A 10,000-nucleotide genomic window follows, 5' to 3' on the forward strand; every position below is an offset into this window, starting at 1 on the left:
TGTGAGTGTTAAAGCTACTGTGTGTGAGTGTTAAAGCTACTGTGTGTGAGTCACAGTGTTGAACGGTGTGGCGATCATAGCAGCAGCTTCTGTATTAAATCATAAAGAACCTCCTCCCATTCAGCCAGCTCCATAATGGAGTCTCCACTGGCCATAGCTTTAATACACTATTCAACCAGCTCCATAATGAAGTCTCCACTGACCATAGCTTTAATACACTATTCAGCCAGCTCCATAATGGAGTCTCCACTGACCCCACTGGCCATAGCTTTAATACACTATTCAGCCAGCTCCATAATGGAGTCTCCACTGACCATAGCTTTAATACACTATTCAGCCAGCTCCATAATGGAGTCTCCACTGACCATAGCTTTAATACACTATTCAGCCAGCTCCATAATGGAGTCTCCACTGACCCCACTGGCCATAGCTTTAATACACTATTCAGCCAGCTCCATAATGGAGTCTCCACTGACCATAGTTTTAATACACTATTCAGCCAGCTCCATAATGGAGTCTCCACTGACCCCACTGGCCATAGTTTTAATACACTATTCAGCCAGCTCCATGTTGGAGTCTCCACTGACCATAGCTTTAATACACTATTCAACCAGCTCCATAATGGAGTCTCCACTGACCATAGCTTTAATACACTATTCAGCCAGCTCCATAATGGAGTCTCCACTGACCATAGCTTTAATACACTATTCAGCCAGCTCCATAATGGAGTCTCCACTGACCCCACTGACCATAGCTTTAATACACTATTCAGCCAGCTCCATAATGGAGTCTCCACTGACCATAGTTTTAATACACTATTCAGCCAGCTCCATAATGGAGTCTCCACTGACCCCACTGACCATAGCTTTAATACACTATTCAGCCAGCTCCATAATGGAGTCTCCACTGACCATAGTTTTAATACACTATTCAGCCAGCTCCATAATGGAGTCTCCACTGACCATAGCTTTAATACACTATTCAGCCAGCTCCATAATGGAGTTTACACTGACCCCACTGACCATAGCTTTAATACACTATTCAGCCAGCTCCATAATGGAGTTTACACTGACCCCACTGACCATAGCTTTAATACACTATTCAGCCAGCTCCATAATGGAGTCTCCACTGACCATAGCTTTAATACACTATTCAGCCAGCTCCATAATGGAGTCTCCACTCTCTCTCTCTGACTGACCCTCTGTCTCTCTCTGACTGACCCTCTGTCTCTCTGACTGACCCCCTGTCTCTCTCTGACTGACCCTCTGTCTCTCTGACTGACCCCCTGTCTCTCTGTGACTGACCCTCTGTCTCTCTGACTGACCCCCTGTCTCTCTGACTGACCCTCTGTCTCTCTGACTGACCCTCTGTCTCTCTGACTGACCCTCTGTCTCTCTGACTGACCCTCTGTCTCTCTGACTGACCCTCTGTCTCTCTGACTGACCCTCTGTCTCTCTGACTGACCCCCTGTCTCTCTCTGACTGACCCTCTTTCTCTCTCTGACTGACCCTCTGTCTCTCTGACTGACCCTCTGTCTCTCTCTGACTGACCCTCTGTCTCTCTCTGACTGACCCTCTGTCTCTCTGACTGACCCTCTTTCTCTCTCTGACTGACCCTCTGTCTCTCTCTGACTGACCCCCTGTCTCTCTGACTGACTCCCTGTCTCTGACTGACCCCCTGTCTCTCTGACTGACCCCCTGTCTCTCTGACTGACCCCTGTCTCTCTGACTGACCCTCTGTCTCTCTGACTGACCCTCTGTCTCTCTCTGACTGACCCTCTGTCTCTCTCTGACTGACCCTCTGTCTCTCTCTGACTGACCCTCTGTCTCTCTGACTGACCCCTGTCTCTCTCTGACTGACCCCCTGTCTCTCTCTGACTGACCCTCTTTCTCTCTCTGACTGACCCTCTTTCTCTCTCTGACTGACCCTCTTTCTCTCTCTGACTGACCCTCTTTCTCTCTCTGACTGACCCTCTGTCTCTCTGACTGACCCTCTGTCTCTCTCTGACTGACCCTCTGTCTCTCTCTGACTGACCCTCTGTCTCTCTCTGACTGACCCTCTGTCTCTCTCTGACTGACCCTCTGTCTCTCTGACTGACCCTCTGTCTCTCTCTGACTGACCCTCTGTCTCTCTCTGACTGACCCTCTGTCTCTCTCTGACTGACCCCCTGTCTCTCTGACTGACTCCCTGTCTCTCTGACTGACCCCCTGTCTCTCTGACTGACCCCTGTCTCTCTGACTGACCCCCTGTCTCTCTTACTGACCCCCTGTCTCTCTGACTGACCCTCTGTCTCTCTGACTGACCCTCTCTCTCTCTCTGACTGACCCTCTCTCTCTCTGACTGACCCTCTCTCTCTCTCTCTCTCTAACTGCCCCTCTCTCTGACTGACCCCCTTCCTCTCTCGATCTCTGTCTGCCCCCCTCTCTCTCCGACTGAACCCCCTTTCTCTCTCTCTCTCTCTCTCTCTCTCTCTCTCTCTCTCTCTCTCTCTCTCTGTCTAGACAAACACACCTGTGAGTGTCTGTATTTGCCACAGTGAGGTAGACACAGCTAAATGTGACAGTGTGACAGTGTTCTGCCGGGCCTCCTGTTGTCGTCTGGCTGTGTCTCTGTCAGGTGTCACTTAGAGAGAGGGGCGTGGGTATTATGTGACAGGAGAGTGTCTGAGTGACAGGCCGGCAGGCCACAGTGGGACAGATGTTTCCTGTCATTCTGGTTCTCATCAGGTCGCAGACATCTCACAGCGAACTCGTCTTCTCTGCTGCTTCTACCATAGAGTATGATAGTCCCCTCTCCCCTCCTCTCCTCTCCTCTCCTGTAATGGGATGATGTATTCCTAACCAGACTCACCAGATGTTAATGGTCTGAGAGAGAGAGGAGAGCAGAGGAGAGTAAATGCAACATACTCTCACCTCACATAGTGTGCATTCCAAATATACCCTATTCCCTACGTAGTGCACTACTTTTGAATAGTTCCAAATGGTAACTGGTCAAAAGTAGTGTACTACATAGGGAATAGGGAATGTTTGGGATGCAGACATTCTCTAGAACATCCTTAAGTGTCCATAACAGACTCAGAACACAGTAGAGAACACTGGATAATGAGGCCTCGTCCTCCTCTCTCTCTCTCTCTCTCTCTCTCTCTCTCTGTCTCTCCTCCTCTCTCTGTCTCTCCCATCATTATCTCTCATCTCCTCTCTCTCTCCTTCTTTCCTCTCCTCTCCTTCTCTCTTTATCATTTCTCATTCTCTCTCCCTCCCTCTCTCATAACCCAGCCTCATTATCTCTCCTAACCCAGCCTCTCCCTCTCTCCTTCCTACCACAGCCTCTCCCTCTCTCCTTCCTAAGCCAGCCTCTCCCTCTCTCCTTCCTAACCCAGCCTCTCCTCTCTCCTTCCTAACCCAGCCTCTCCTCTCTCCTTCCTAACCCAGCCTCTCCCTCTCTCCTTCCTAACCCAGCCTCTCCCTCTCTCCTTCCTAACCCAGCCTCTCCCTCTCTCCTTCCTAACCCAGCCTCTCCCTCTCTCCTTCCTAACCCAGCCTCATTCTCTCTCCCTCTCTCCTACCCCATCCTCTCCCTATCTCCTAACCCATCCTCTCCCTATCTCCTAACCCATCCTCTCCCTATCTCCTACCCCATCCTCTCCCTCTCTCCTACCCCATCCCTCCCTCTCTCCTACCCCATCCTCTCCCTCTCTCCTAACCCATCCTCTCCCTATCTCCTACCCCATCCTCTCCCTATCTCCTAACCCATCATCTCCCTATCTCCTACCCCATCCTCTCCCTATCTCCTACCCCATCCTCTCCCTATCTCCTAACCCATCCTCTCCCTCTCTCCTACCCCAGCCTCTCCCTCTCTCCTACCCCAGCCTCTCCCTCTCTCCTAACCCAGCCTCTCCCTCTCTCCTTCCTAACCCAGCCTCATTCTCTCTCCCTCTCTCCTAACCCATCCTCTCCCTATCTCCTAACCCAGCCTCCCCTCTCTCCTAACCCATCCCTCCCCTCTCCTAACCCAGCCTCTCCTCTCTCCTTCCTAACCCAGCCTCATTCTCTCTCCCTCTCTCCTACCCCAGCCTCTCCCTATCTCCTAACCCATCCTCTCCCTATCTCCTAACCCATCCTCTCCCTCTCTCCTACCCCATCCTCTCCCTCTCTCCTACCCCATCCTCTCCCTCTCTCCTACCCCATCCTCTCCCTATCTCCTACCCCAGCCTCTCCCTCTCTCCTACCCCAGCCTCTCCCCTACCCCAGCCTCTCCCTCTCTCCTACCCCAGCCTCTCCCTCTCTCCTACCCCAGCCTCTCCCTCTCTCTGAGTCTGAAGCCTGTTTTAGTGTGTTGTCTGAGGGAGTTGGAGATGAAGCTGAACTGTGTAATCTTCCGGTAATGGTGGCTGGTAAAGATGTCTAGGTTTGGCAGCTGTCTGAGATGGGCCACACATATCATTACTCTGTTCTCTTATCTCTCTCTCCTCTCCCCATCCATCGCTCTCTTTTTCTCTTTCTCTCTCTCTTTTTCTCTTTCTCTCTCTCTGAATTTCAATTTAATTTCAATTCAAGAGGCTTTATTTGCCTGGGAAACATATGTTTACATTGCCAAAGCAAGTGAAATAGATAATGAACAAATCTCTCTCCTTCTGCCTCCCTCTCTCTCCTTCTGCCTCTCTCTCTCCTTCTGCCTCTCTCTCTCCTTCTGCTTCTCTCTCCTTCTGCTTCTCTCTCATTCTGCTTCTCTCTCATTCTGCCTCTCTCTCTCTCTGCCTCTCTCTCCTTCTGCTTCTCTCTCCTTCTGCTTCTCTCTCATTCTGATTCTCTCTCATTCTGCCTCTCTCTCTCTCTCTCTCTCTCTCTCTCTCTCTCTCTCTGTCTCTCCTCCTCTCTCTGTCTCTCCCATCATTATCTCTCATCTCCTCTCTCTCTCCTTCTTTCCTCTCCTCTCCTTCTCTCTTTATCATTTCTCATTCTCTCTCCCTCCCTCTCTCATAACCCAGCCTCATTATCTCTCCTAACCCAGCCTCTCCCTCTCTCCTTCCTACCCCAGCCTCTCCCTCTCTCCTTCCTAACCCAGCCTCTCCCTCTCTCCTTCCTAACCCAGCCTCTCCCTCTCTCCTTCCTAACCCAGCCTCTCCCTCTCTCCTTCCTAACCCAGCCTCTCCCTCTCTCCTTCCTAACCCAGCCTCTCCCTCTCTCCTTCCTAACCCAGCCTCTCCCTCTCTCCTTCCTAACCCAGCATCTCCCTCTCTCCTTCCTAACCCAGCCTCATTCTCTCTCCCTCTCTCCTACCCCATCCTCTCCCTATCTCCTAACCCATCCTCTCCCTATCTCCTAACCCATCCTCTCCCTATCTCCTACCCCATCCTCTCCCTCTCTCCTACCCTATCCTCTCCCTCTCTCCTACCCCATCCTCTCCCTCTCTCCTACCCCATCCTCTCCCTCTCTCCTACCCCATCCTCTCCCTCTCTCCTACCCCATCCTCTCCCTCTCTCCTACCCCCAGCCTCTCCCTCTCTCCTAACCCATCCTCTCCCTATCTCCTAACCCATCCTCTCCCTATCTCCTACCCCATCCTCTCCCTATCTCCTAACCCATCATCTCCCTATCTCCTACCCCATCCTCTCCTATCTCCTAACCCATCCTCTCCCTTTCTCCTACCCCAGCCTCTTCCCTCTCTCCTACCCCATCCTCTCCCTCTCTCCTAACCCAGCCTCTCCCTCTCTCCTAACCCAGCCTCTCCCTCTCTCCTTCCTAACCCAGCCTCATTCTCTCTCCCTCTCTCCTAACCCATCCTCTCCCTATCTCCTAACCCAGCCTCCCCCTCTCTCCTAACCCATCCTCTCCCTCTCTCCTAACCCAGCCTCTCCCTCTCTCCTTCCTAACCCAGCCTCACCCTCTCTCCTTCCTAACCCAGCCTCATTCTCTCTCCCTCTCTCCTACCCCAGCCTCTCCCTATCTCCTAACCCATCCTCTCCCTCTCTCCTAACCCATCCTCTCCCTCTCTCCTACCCCAGCCTCTCCCTCTCTCCTACCCCAGCCTCTCCCTCTCTCCTACCCCAGCCTCTCCCTCTCTCCTACCCCAGCCTCTCCCTCTCTCTGAGTCTGAAGCCTGTTTTAGTGTGTTGTCTGAGGGAGTTGGAGATGAAGCTGAACTGTGTAATCTTCTGGTAATGGTGGCTGGTAAAGATGTCTAGGTTTGGCAGCTGTCTGAGATGGGCCACACATATCATTACTCTGTTCTCTTATCTCTCTCTCCTCTCCCCATCCATCGCTCTCTTTTTCTCTTTCTCTCTCTCTGAATTTCAATTTAATTTCAATTCAAGAGGCTTTATTTGCCTGGGAAACATATGTTTACATTGCCAAAGCAAGTGAAATAGATAATGAACAAATCTCTCTCCTTCTGCCTCCCTCTCTCTCCTAACCCAGCCTCTCCCTCTCTCCTTCCTAACCCAGCCTCATTCTCTCTCCCTCTCTCCTAACCCATCCTCTCCCTATCTCCTAACCCAGCCTCCCCCTCTCTCCTAACCCATCCTCTCCCTCTCTCCTAACCCATCCTCTCCCTCTCTCCTTCCTAACCCAGCCTCATTCTCTCTCCCTCTCTCCTACCCCAGCCTCTCCCTATCTCCTAACCCATCCTCTCCCTATCTCCTAACCCATCCTCTCCCTCTCTCCTACCCCATCCTCTCCCTATCTCCTACCCCAGCCTCTCCCTCTCTCCTACCCCAGCCTCTCCCTCTCTCCTAACCCATCCTCTCCCTCTCTCCTAACCCAGCCTCTCCCTCTCTCCTTCCTAACCCAGCCTCATTCTCTCTCCCTCTCTCCTAACCCATCCTCTCCCTATCTCCTAACCCATCCTCTCCCTATCTCCTAACCCAGCCTCCCCCTCTCCTAACCCATCCTCTCCTCTCTCCTAACCCAGCCTCTCCCTCTCTCCTTCCTAACCCAGCCTCATTATCTCTCCCTCTCTCCCTACCCCAGCCTCTCCCTATCTCCTAACCCATCCTCTCCCTATCTCCTAACCCATCCTCTCCCTCTCTCCTACCCCATCCTCTCCCTATCTCCTACCCCAGCCTCTCCCTCTCTCCTACCCCAGCCTCTCCCTCTCTCCTACCCCAGCCTCTCCCTCTCTCCTACCCCAGCCTCTCCCTCTCTCTGAGTCTGAAGCCTGTTTTAGTGTGTTGTCTGAGGGAGTTGGAGATGAAGCTGAACTGTGTAATCTTCTGGTAATGGTGGCTGGTAAAGATGTCTAGGTTTGGCAGCTGTCTGAGATGGGCCACACATATCATTACTCTGTTCTCTTATCTCTCTCTCCTCTCCCCATCCATCGCTCTCTTTTTCTCTTTCTCTCTCTCTGAATTTCAATTTAATTTCAATTCAAGAGGCTTTATTTGCCTGGGAAACATATGTTTACATTGCCAAAGCAAGTGAAATAGATAATGAACAAATCTCTCTCCTTCTGCCTCCCTCTCTCTCCTTCTGCCTCTCTCTCTCCTTCTGCCTCTCTCTCTCCTTCTGCTTCTCTCTCCTTCTGCTTCTCTCTCATTCTGCTTCTCTCTCATTCTGCCTCTCTCTCTCTCTGCCTCTCTCTCTCTGCCTCTCTCTCTCTCTCTCTCTCTCTCTCTACCTCCCTCTCTCTCCTTCTGCCTCTCTCTCTGCCTCTCTCTCTCTACCTCCCTCTCTCTCCTTCTGCCTCTCTCTCTGCCTCTCTCTCTCTCTCTCTCTACCTCCCTCTCTCTCCTTCTGCCTCTCTCTCTGCCTCTCTCTCTCTCTCTCTACCTCACTCTCTCTCTCTCTCTCTCTCTCTCTCTCTCTCTCTACCTCCCTCTCTCTCCTTCTGCCTCTCTCTCTCTGCCTCTCTCTCCTTCCGCCTCTCTCTCTCTCTGCCTCTCTCTCCTTCCGCCTCTCTCTCTCTCTGCCTCTCTCTCCTTCCGCCTCTCTCTCTCTCTGCCTCTTTCTCTCTCTCTGCCTCTTTCTCACTACTTCTCTCTCTCTTCCCTCCCACAGCAAGCGCTGAAGGAGAACGTGAGGAGGAGAGAGGCGGAGGAGAAACAGAGGAGAGCGTGGGTGGCCAAGGAGAAGGCGGAGAGAGAGAAGCAGGAGAGACAGCAACAGAAGAAGAGGAGACTGCTGGAGGTCAACGCAGGTAACGATGAACCACTGATCTCCTCAGCACTGATAACTCAATGTATGGCTGAGCTCCTCAGACCACATCTACTCAATGTATGGCTGAGCTCCTCAACACTGATATCTCAATGTATGGCTGATCTCCTCAGACAACATCTACTCAATGTATGGCTGATCTCCTCAGACAACATCTACTCAATGTATGGCTGATCTCCTCAGACCACATCTACTCAATGTATGGCTGATCTCCTCAGACAACATCTACTCAATGTATGGCTGAGCTCCTCAACACTGATAACTCAATGTATGGCTGATCTCCTCAGACAACATCTACTCAATGTATGGCTGATCTCCTCAGACAACATCTACTCAATGTATGGCTGATCTCCTCAACACTGATAACTCAATGTATGGCTGATCTCCTCAGACAACATCTACTCAATGTATGGCTGATCTCCTCAGACCACATCTACTCGATGTATGGCTGATCTCCTCAGACAATATCTACTCAATGTATGGCTGAGCTCCTCAACACTGATAACTCAATGTATGGCTGATCTCCTCAGACCACATCTACTCAATGTATGGCTGATCTCCTCAGACCACATCTACTCAATGTATGGCTGATCTCCTCAGACCACATCTACTCAATGTATGGCTGATCTCCTCAGACCACATCTACTCAATGTATGGCTGATCTCCTCAGACAATATCTACTCAATGTATGGCTGATCTCCTCAGACAACATCTACTCAATGTATGGCTGATCTCCTCAACACTGATAACTCAATGTATGGCTGATCTCCTCAGACCACATCTACTCAATGTATGGCTGATCTCCTCAGACCACATCTACTCGATGTATGGCTGATCTCCTCAGACAATATCTACTCAATGTATGGCTGAGCTCCTCAACACTGATAACTCAATGTATGGCTGATCTCCTCAGACCACATCTACTCAATGTATGCTGATCCTCAGACCACATCTACTCAATGTATGGCTGATCTCCTCAGACAATATCTACTCAATGTATGGCTGATCTCCTCAGACAACATCTACTCAATGTATGGCTGATCTCCTCAACAGATAACAATGTATGGCTGACAGACAACATCTACTCAATGTATGGCTGATCTCCTCAACACTGATAACTCAAATATCAGCACTGATAACTCAATGTATGGCTGATCTCCTCAGACAACATCTACTCAATGTATGGCTGATCTCCTCAACACTGATAACTCAATGTATGGCTGATCTCCTCAGACAACATCTACTCAATGTATGGCTGATCTCCTCAACACTGATAACTCAATGTATGGCTGATCTCCTCAGACAACATCTACTCAATGTATGGCTGAGTTAGACAGATATTTTTTAGTTTGACATGTTGGTAAGACGTTCTATGATGTGTATATACCTATGAAGCATTATAACGTCCTTTGTAATGCCTTATAAGACACTTAAAGGCTTTTCTGAAGACACCAGTCTCGGTCCGTTTTGGAGGGATGAGTAACTGTTACCGTATGGTTCCTGATTACGGTGTAGACTAACTGTTGTTACGGTGTAGACTAACTGAATATGGTGTAGACTAACTGAATACGGTGTAAACTAACTGTTGTTACGGTGTAGACTAACTGATTACGGTGTGGACTAACTGATTACGGTGTAGACTAACTGATTACGGTGTAGACTAACTGATTACGGTGTAGACTAACTGTTGTTACGGTGTAGACTAACTGATTACTGTGTAGACTAACTGATTACTGTGTAGACTAACTGATTACGGTGTAGACTAACTGATTACGGTGTAGACTAACTGATTACGGTGTAGACTAACTGATTACGGTGTAGACTAACTGATTACGGTGTAGACTAACTGAT

The 10,000-nt window shown here is 50.2% G+C and overlaps 2 protein-coding genes across 2 annotated transcripts in view; one reads left to right on the forward strand and one right to left on the reverse strand.

Annotated features, from left to right (window-relative positions):
• The window catches only part of LOC135572533 (protein diaphanous homolog 3-like), a 411,549-nt gene that overhangs the window by 69,411 nt on the left and 332,138 nt on the right, over positions 1 to 10,000 (reverse strand). The window lies entirely within an intron of this gene.
• LOC135573109 (protein diaphanous homolog 3-like) overlaps positions 7,939 to 10,000 on the forward strand; it is a 166,313-nt gene continuing 164,251 nt past the window's right edge. Inside the window, exon 1 of the mRNA XM_065022100.1 lies at positions 7,939 to 8,132. The gene's annotated coding sequence lies outside the window, so the exon portion shown is untranslated. The remainder of the gene's footprint in view (positions 8,133 to 10,000) is intronic.

Source organism: Oncorhynchus nerka, linkage group LG2, assembly GCF_034236695.1.
Source record: "Oncorhynchus nerka isolate Pitt River linkage group LG2, Oner_Uvic_2.0, whole genome shotgun sequence".
NCBI lineage: Eukaryota > Metazoa > Chordata > Actinopteri > Salmoniformes > Salmonidae > Oncorhynchus > Oncorhynchus nerka.